The sequence below is a fragment of the Macrobrachium rosenbergii genome, chromosome 27, assembly GCF_040412425.1.
Source record: "Macrobrachium rosenbergii isolate ZJJX-2024 chromosome 27, ASM4041242v1, whole genome shotgun sequence".
In the NCBI taxonomy this organism is placed as follows: Eukaryota; Metazoa; Arthropoda; class Malacostraca; order Decapoda; family Palaemonidae; genus Macrobrachium; species Macrobrachium rosenbergii.
The window spans coordinates 23,554,509-23,564,508 of NC_089767.1; the positions used below are offsets into that span (position 1 = coordinate 23,554,509).

At 33.4% G+C, this 10,000-nt stretch overlaps 1 protein-coding gene across 1 annotated transcript in view; it reads right to left on the minus strand.

Annotated features, from left to right (window-relative positions):
• LOC136853497 (CD151 antigen-like) overlaps positions 1-10,000 on the minus strand; it is a 119,807-nt gene that overhangs the window by 69,910 nt on the left and 39,897 nt on the right. The gene's annotated exons all lie outside the window — the stretch shown is intronic.

Below are 10,000 nucleotides of genomic sequence, written 5' to 3' on the forward strand. Positions count from 1 at the left end.
TATTGTGATAGAAATGTTATTTGCAACTAAAGTAAAAAAACTGAGTTACCTTTAGAATAGTGCTTAATTTAGCTCGATGAAATAAAGAAAATTTTACACTAAAAAGGCAGCGGATGTGTTAAGTAAACAAAGATTAATTCAATCTCATTTTTCCAAAATGGAATAATTGAGTCAGGATCAAATCAAACGATATGCCAGTTTCATTCGTTATAAATGAATGGCTCATTAAGAGCGGCATGAACGTGTCCCAGGGTAATGTTATTATCTACCTAAAAACATGAGCGTGCGTGATCATCCTCGCACATGAACCACACACACACAACAAACAAACACACACAAACACGGTCGGTGGTGGTACAGTATTCTCATACATTCTCACCTACGATGACAGGCCGCTTTCTCTCTCGGTTTACCTGAAAAGAAAAATACAAAGGTAAGTTCTTCTGGTTGGCCACGAAATAAAAAGAAAAAAACCTCCATAATTCAGTAGTATAATTTACGGTATATAATACACAGAATGTTATGCGTACCTTACTTTCTTACACGAAAACGCAAAACTAATAGAGACATTAAAAGATAATAGTTATAAAGTCGGTTTTTAAAATTAATTGTTATAAAGTATTTTTTTTAAATAATAGCTATAAAGTCTATTTTTACAGAACCTGTCCCATCACTTAATGTTGATAAGACTGATGCATATAGTATATATTTTTTTTTTATGTTATAAGGAATGACATTTTATGCCGCTAATAAGACAAAATTGATGATACTAGATACAGCAATGGTGATTATGTAACTGTAAAATTTTCTGTACCCTGCTCTCCACGTATTGATGTATTCATTTTTTCAAAATTCCACTGAACGTGTTCTTCAATTCATAAATTTTGATATCATGCAAACTAACACAGTCTCACTACTCCTCTTAATAAGTCTTCGACTGAATAAGTTAATTGTGATAAATAAAAATAACGTCCATTGACATAGTGTCTTAATAAACAGCAGGTCCAGGTAAATTGTTTCTTGTTACACACATTGAAAGAACAATGAAAAATACGGCTGTATTCATTTTTTCTTGTCACATACATTGAAAGAACAATGAAAAATACAGCTGTATTCACAAGTCCTTTTAAACTTCCATTATCCCTCATTGTAGGTTGTAATTATATGTATTTTACACAGAAGTCTCATAAGAATATACTTAACCAAACTGACTTATGAAAATGTTTTTATTTTTCTTTATTCATCAAATAAAACAATGCTCAAAAGAAGTTCAGATCAAGAAAATGGAACGAAAAAATAAGAAAAAGATAATACTAAATATGAAACAATTATTTTACAAGACGACGGTTCCCTTTGACAAAAGTAAAAGCGGTGTCTGTGCATTGATATCCTACTTATGGGTTATGGAAGTGTTGGATTACAACCAAGCAACAATGGCTGGTATCCTTCGCTGGGAAGAACGGCGCATAAACAAGAAGGACCAGTATATAAATATCCTAATGAGGTTTATTCAATATCTCCGACCCTCCCACCTCAATGGGCCTTCTCTGTTCGGAGTGATTTACTTCTCTCTCTTTTTGTTCTGCCCAGAATACTAAACCAGATTTCATAGACTTGATGATATCAGTATAAATATCATTTAATATAAATAACATAAAAGTTCATTCTTTATAATGATATAGAATTTCATTCTCTGAAACATTCTTTATCGTATTGGTCTGTATAGGATTAAAACTCGAAACTGTTCAGTTTTCTTAACATACTGTCAGAATCAAATCATTACAAGTTGCAACATTAAAAATGATAAAATATGATAAACTTTCGTCTGGGCTTCCCAAAGCTGAAGAGCCGAATGGACACGTAGAAATTGCATATCCTGACTTGCTTTTCTTTTTTTTTTTTTTTTTTGCATTTCACAGACTCAGTAACATAAAATAAAAAAAAATCCAAACTGTTCAGTTTTCTTAACGTACTGTTAAATCAGATCATTACAAGTTGCAACAACAAAAATGATAAAATATGATAAACTTTCGTCTAGACTTCCCAAAGCTTACGAGTCGAATGGACACGTTGCATATCCTGGCTTGCTTTTTTTTTTTTTGCATTTCACAGACTCAGTAACATAATAATATTAAAACTCGAAACTGTTCAGTTTTCTTAACATACTGCTGAATCAGATCATTACAAGTTGCAACAACAGAAATGATAAAATGTGATAAACTTTCGTTAGACTTCCCAGAGTAGAAATTGCATAACCTGACTTGCTATTTTTTTTTTTTTTTTTGCAAAGGGCTGAGCAGGTGTTCAGTCGCTCTCCTACTTAAATAAACATATAACTGAAAGCAAACGAATATGGCGCCGGAAATGGCCACTTTCATGCGCGATGAAAAAGATGAAAACCATTTGGTCTCCTGTCTCTCTGTCTGTCTGTCTGTCTGTCTCTCTCTGTCTCTCTCTCTCTCTCTCTCTCTCTCTCTCTCTCTAGATATTTAGATAGATAAATAGATAGATAGATAGACATATAGACTGATAAAAGTTGACTTATTCTGGTCTCCTCTCTCTCTCTCTCTCTCTCTCTCTCTCTCTAGATATTTAGATAGATAAATAGATAGATAGATAGACATATAGACTGATAAAAGTTGACTTATTCTGGTCTCCTCTCTCTCTCTCTCTCTCTCTCGATATTTAGATAGATAAATAGACAGACAAATAGACGGATAAAAGTTGACTTATTCTGCTCTCTCTCTCTCTCTCTCTCTAGATATTTTGATAGATAAATAGACAGACAGATAGACGGATAAAAGTTGACTTATTCTGCTCTCTCTCTCTCTCTCTCTCTCTCTCTCTCTCTCTCTCTCTCTCTCTCTCTCTCTCTCTCTCTCTCGATATATTATCTTTGTAGATAAACAGATAGATAGATAGACAGATAGATAGATAAAAGTTGACTTATTCTGGTCTCCTCTCTCTCTCTCTCTCTCTCTCTCTAGATATTTAGACAGATAAATAGATAGACGGATAGATAGATAAAAGTCGACTTATTCTGATCTCCTTTCTCTCTCTCTCTCTCTCTCTCTCTCTCTAGATATTTAGATAGATAAATAGATAGATAGATAGATAGATAGATAAAAACTGACTTATTCTTATAGCTACAAACATACAAAAAGAACACCAACAGATGCAGCACTCAATCTGCTGGCATGTAATAACTGTGTCAATGTGGATGACACATTAAGAACACCTGCACTTGAATGCCAGCGCCGTGCCTCATTACCAGTAGTGACTTTATCACCTGAATGTGCATTAATGTGCACATGAACGATTATCTTTGTATGGATAATGTCCATACGTGCGTGCGAAATTGTGCACAGTGCCCATATATAAAGAGTAACTGTATGAATTTCTTGTTCAGACTATAGATTATTGTATAGGAAAACGTAAATTTATGTTATAAGTGAAGCAGAATATAAAATGTTTCTTCAGGAATAATATTGGTAAATGCATAAAGATATATATTTATATATATATATATATATATATATATATATACATACATATATATATATATATATATATATATATATATATATATATATATATATATATATATATAAAGTAGTCAGTAAGAAAAAGGATAAAAAATTTGGAAATGTTAAAGTACTTCTAGCAATGCTCAGAACATAAGTTCATTGTGTTGTATGAGAGAGAGAGAGAGAGAGAGAGAGAGAGAGAGAGAGAGAGAGAGAGAGAGAGAGAGAGAGAGAAACTCCCAAAGTCGAATTAACGAATACGTAATGACTTTCAATTGACGAGAGGCCTCCAGAAATACATAATGAAGTTTACATAGGCCTAAGAAGGTCAAAGATCCTTGGGCAGCCTGTTAGGACTAACATCTCCCAGACGTCATTGACTTACAATAATAGTCTTGAGGGATTTTTCATCTTTCCTACGGGAGGTATACACCTCACATGCTTATTATTTGTATAAAATATTCAAGATTACCGGGCTTAAATATTTGACACCTAACTTGCTTATAAGGGGTCTGAAATATTTAAGATTATGGGGCTTAAATATTTGACACCTCACTTGCTTATTATAGGTCTTAAATATTCATGATTATGGGGCTTAAATATTTGACACCTCACTTGCTTATTAGGGGTCTGAATATATTTAAGATTATGGGGCTTATATATTTGACACCTCACATGCTTATTATAGGTCTCAAATATTCATGTGACACCTCACATGCTTATTATAGGTCTCAAATATTCATGAGCATGGACCTTGAATATTTGACACCTGATGTTTATTATGGGCCTCAAATATTCAAGATTATGGGGCTTAAATATTTGACACCTCACAGGCTTATTATGGGTCTTAAATATTTGACACCTCACATGTTTATTATGGGTCTTGAATATTTGATACTTAACGGGCTTATTATGGGTCCCAAATATTCAAGATTATGGGGCTTAAATATTTGACACCTCACATGCTTATTAGATGTTTTGAGTATTTGATACTTCACATGCTTATTGTGGGTCTCAAATATTCAAAAATATGGGGCTCAAATATTTGACACCTCACATGCTTATTATGGGTCTCAAATATTCTAGATCATGGAGCTTGAATATTTGACATCTCACAGGCTTATTATGTGTCTCAAATATTCAAGATTATTGGGCTTAAATGTTTGACACCCCACAAGATTATTATAGGTCTCAAATATCCAAGATTATGGGGCTTAAATATCTGACACCTCACAGGATTATTATGGTCTCCAATATTCAAGATTATGGAACTTGAATATTTAACACCTCACAGGATTATTATGGGTCTCAAATATTCAAGATTATAGGGTTTAAATATTTGAAACCTCACATGCTTATTATGAGTCTCAAATATTCAAGATTACGGTGTTTAAATATTTGACACTTCACAGGATTATTATAGGTCTCAAATATTCAAGATTATGGGGCTTACATATTTGACACCTCACAGGATAATTATGGGTCTCAAATACGAGTATTGAAGATTATAGGGCTTAAATATTCGACACCTCGCAGGCTTATTTATGGGTCTCAAATATTCAAGATTATGGGGCTTAAATATTTGACACCTCACATGCTTATTGTGGTTTTCAAATATTCAAGATTAAGGGACTTGAATATTTGACACCTCATATGGTTATTATTGGTCAAAAATATTCAAGGTTAGAGGGCTTTATTATTTGACACCTCACAGGATTGTTATGGGTCTCCATTATTCAATGGGGCTTAAATATTTGAACCTCACATGCTTATTATGGGTCTCAAATATTCAAGATTATGGGTATTAAATATTTGGCACCTCAGAGGCTTGTTATGGGTCTCAAATATTCAAGATTATGGGGCTTGAATATTTGACACCCCACACGCCTTTTATGGCCCTTAAATATTTGCATTTTGAGTGTCTCAGCAATAATAAAATTAATCGCACACAGCGCAGGCCCGAATTCACTGTAGGCTAGTGACAGGAGGGATTATTTGCTGTGACGTGATTCGTTAACCAGGTTGATACATTGGCTGTGAGGCTGATTACTCGAACCTCTGGGCGCGTCTGGTTACGGGGAGTCCATTCTCATTACGGGATGTGACTGGTTAACAAAACAGCTTCTCTTATTGAGTGCTAACCAGCTAATGAACACGGCACGAGAATCACGGGGAATCTGATAAGGCCCAAGAGAGAATTCCTTATCTGGAGGGACAGAAACGGCAAGGAAATAAATACACAAAAGGGATAACAATAGAATATAAGAAAACAAGACTTTTACTTTAAAACTAAAGAAAGAATTACGAAAAACAAGTGAAACAATGAACAAGGAAACGACAAAGAAATCTCACTAACAATCACAACTCCGCATCACTGTCTAAACTTTGATCTTTATGAGAAAAGGACTGTAACAAGAGACTTCTCTAACAAAGGGGCCCTCTCTTTCTCTCTCTTCTCTCTCTCTCTCTCTCTCTCTCTCTCTCTCTCTCTGACTCACGTTCGCACATGACAGGGAAGAGTTAATTTACTTTGTTCGTAATTCCATTCAGCAGAGTCGGGGTTCTGAGAGGAATCCGCTCTTATTCATTTGTTGCTTAACAGAGAGAGAGAGAGAGAGAGAGAGAGAGAGAGAGAGAGAGAGAGAGAGAGAGAGAGAGAGATCTTAATGCCAAAGTAATGGATTGTGAAATTGCTCAAAACCAAAACAGAAAGACAATATAAAACTTGAGAGAAAGAGAGAAAGAGAATACCAATGCATTGGATTGTGAAATTGCCCAAACCAAAGCAGAAAGACAATATAAAAATCAAGAGAGAGAGAGAGAGAGAGAGAGAGAGAGAGAGAGAGAGATCTTAATGCCAATTTAATGGATTGCGAATTGGCCCAAAACCAAAACAGAAAGACAATATAAAACTCGAGAGAGAGAGAGAGAGAGAGAGAGAGAGAGATCTTAATGCCAATTAACCAATTTAATGGATTGTGAAATGGACCAAAACCAAAACAGAAAGACAATATAAAACTCATGATAGAGAGAGAGAGAGAGAGAGAGAGAGAGAGAGAGAGAGAGAGAGAGAGAGAGAGAGAGAGAGAGAGAGAGAATGCGTCCCAAGATTTCGAAGGTTTAACTGTATTGTGGTCGTTCGGTATTATTTTCGAAGGAATCGACAATGATACGTTTGCTTTCAGATGAAGTTTTGCAAAAGCTTTGATTATTTTCACTTGAATTATCTTTTATTTATTAGCATTATACCAATTTTTTGAACAAGATCATTCTTTAAATATAATGAACCAGGTCAGCCAGCAACATTTGATTACTGTATATTTTCCTTTGTATTGTTGCAGATAATTTGAACCATGTCAACAGGAAAATGATCGAATTTCGCAAAAAATCAATTAATTTAATTAACATAAATAATACGATTATTTCAAAATTCAGCAAATGTAATGCATGACTTTTTGGTTTCCTAAATATATAATTTTTTTTCACCTTCACTTCAGATTTTATCTAAATAGATCCAGAATATCCTCAACTGCATATTTTCTCGTATTTTCAACGTAACATCCTGATAACAATCATTAATCATTCAGTTACAAAGGCATCTTAATTCGAGCTCGCTAAAATAAAGCTCCGCAAAGAACTGCAAGACGGATGATCATTTGTAAACATTCGTTGTTTTGGAAGCGAGAAAAGATTATGTCGCAGGCGATTAACATCTTTCATCGACAAGAATATTGCTAAAGGAGGTTTATGGCCGTCACATGAATCCTTTAGAAGCATTAGGGTGACATTTTCAGTAAATGATTCATTGACAGAGAGAGAGAGAGAGAGAGAGAGAGAGAGAGAGAGAGAGAGAGAGAGAGAGAGAGAGAGAGATTACAAAATGGAAACGCTACAAAAATATATATATATATATATATATATATATATATATATATATATATATATATATATATATATATATATATATATATATATATATATATATATATATATATATATATATATATATATATATATATATATAGAGAGAGAGAGAGAGAGAGAGAGAGAGAGAGAGAGAGAGATTACAAAAATAGAAACGAGAGAGAGAGAGAGAGAGAGAGAGAGAGAGAGAGAGAGAGAGAGAGAGAGAGAGAGAGAGAGAGAGAGAGAGAGAGAGAGCATGAGATCAAAAATTTGTAAACTTCAAAGAGAGAGACAGAGACTGAGTAAAAGACACAGAAACATTATAAGCGCCCCACTTTAAAAAAAAAAAACTATGGCATAATCAAAATGCATAAACGAAAAAAATAAATCATCCCCAAATAAATCTTACAACTAAGTATTAGAGGAGCAGCAACCACTTCTGATAACACGTCACTTCAACAGCTGCGGGGTGCCTGATGCAACGCAGCAATATCCCTCGGGACTTGAACATATCAGATACTTCTCTCCGGTAACTCTATATCCCAAGGCAGAAGCTGTGGGACCAACGAGGACCAGGAACGGTAATAGAAAACAGAGTAACGTATTGGTAGTACCAATTTGTTTATTAGAGTACAATATCACTATAAGTTGCTGAGGATAATGTGTCAAATTGTAATGTGCTGTTAACACTAATTTGTTTCCAACTTGCTGGTGATATACTGTAAGTGTAAAATTATCATGTACTGGTAACACCAATTCATTTTTTTAGAGTAAAATATTATTATTCATCAGATGAACCCTATTCATATGGAACAATCTCCCACAGGGGCCATTGACTTGAAATTCAAGTTGCCAAAGAATATGGTGTTCATTAGGAGGTAGTAAGGGAAGGTAAAGAGAAACACAGAAAGTAGAGATCTCACTTATTAAAAAAATAAATTAATAATTTAATAAACAGATAAAAATGCATTAAGATGAAAGGAGAGTAGAATTAGGGTAGCAGTGCATTGCATCTTCGCCTGTATATCACCTAAGTTGGTGTAAATACAAATAGTGAATCAGGAGACCAAATAAATAGGATTTGATGGGATATGTGTAAAATTAGGAAGCCACAGAAATAGGGTTAGAGCAGAAATAAATAGAGCAAATGGAAAATTATAATTACGCCGAAGAACAAAAGACGATACCTTGACAATTAATTAGTCAGGGTAGCTAAAGGTGTTCACCATTCCTTCTTTTATTGATATGCTATGATTAATTAATTCCAGCAAACTCTGCAGCTATCTTAGGTGACGGGGTACCATAGGTGACTGGGTAGCCTTCCCTTAAATGACTAAATTATCTGCCTCACGCCCAAAAACTCTGGCCTGTGTCATAGCCCTGGAAATGGTCCTCAACAGTTTTGGGTTAGAGTTCTCTTGACTGAGGCTCCACCTAGGAGTACTTTCCTTTCATTATTTGTTTCTTTAGTATTATTTTTTATTATATTATTATAATTATAATAATATATTGATTATAATAATATATTGTCATAATTTGGTAATATATATATATATATATATATATATATATATATATATATATATATATATATATATATATATATATATATATATATATATATATATATATATATATATATATATATATATATATATATATATATATATATATATATATATATATATATATATGTGTGTGTGTGTGTGTGTGTGTGTGTGTGTGTGTGTGTATGTATGTATTTTCGCATAGTATTTATTGTAAATCATTATATCACTGTTAACTATTATCTTATCTTTTTTCAACATATACTGGCCTTTTAGCATGTTCTGTAATAATAATAATAATAATAATAATAATAATAATAATAATAATAATAATAATAATAATAATAATAATAAAGCTTCTGCTTCGGGGACAGTGCACATAAAAAGCAAAGCATACGGATATTTATCACCATAATCGATGACGCTATAAGTAAATTTTCAAATATTCCATTAGCATTACAACATCGAATAACGACAACAACCACAAGAGGAGATTTACAACCGGGATAAGCGTTGAAAACTAGTAACATAAGGGGTTGTAAGCTATCGCATTACACGAGAGGCCTTCGTTAGCATTCCGTGCATAGAAGCGGTTTGTACGTTGAATGTGACTCATTGCTAAATTATGAGCATTACTCTTTTAAGGAACGTTATTACTCTGAGGATTTAATGGTATATATAGTCCAGATAATGATCTTTAATTTCTTTTAAAATATTTGAGTTATTTGTTGCTATGCAGAATAGATTAAATTGCGTTGTATTGAATTTTTCATTCATGCTCTGTTTATCGTTAACCCCCCCTCCCCCCCTCTCTCTCTCTCTCTCAGGAAAATTATAAACAAATACATTCGCACATTTTAGAAGCAAGCACTTGTATGTATGTATGTATGTATGTCTGTATGTATGTATGTATGTATGTATGTATGTATGTATACAAGACATACGTGGTATACATGAATATGGGTGGGATTCATGCGATATAAATATTTATGAGCAAATATTCATGTTAATACATTATTA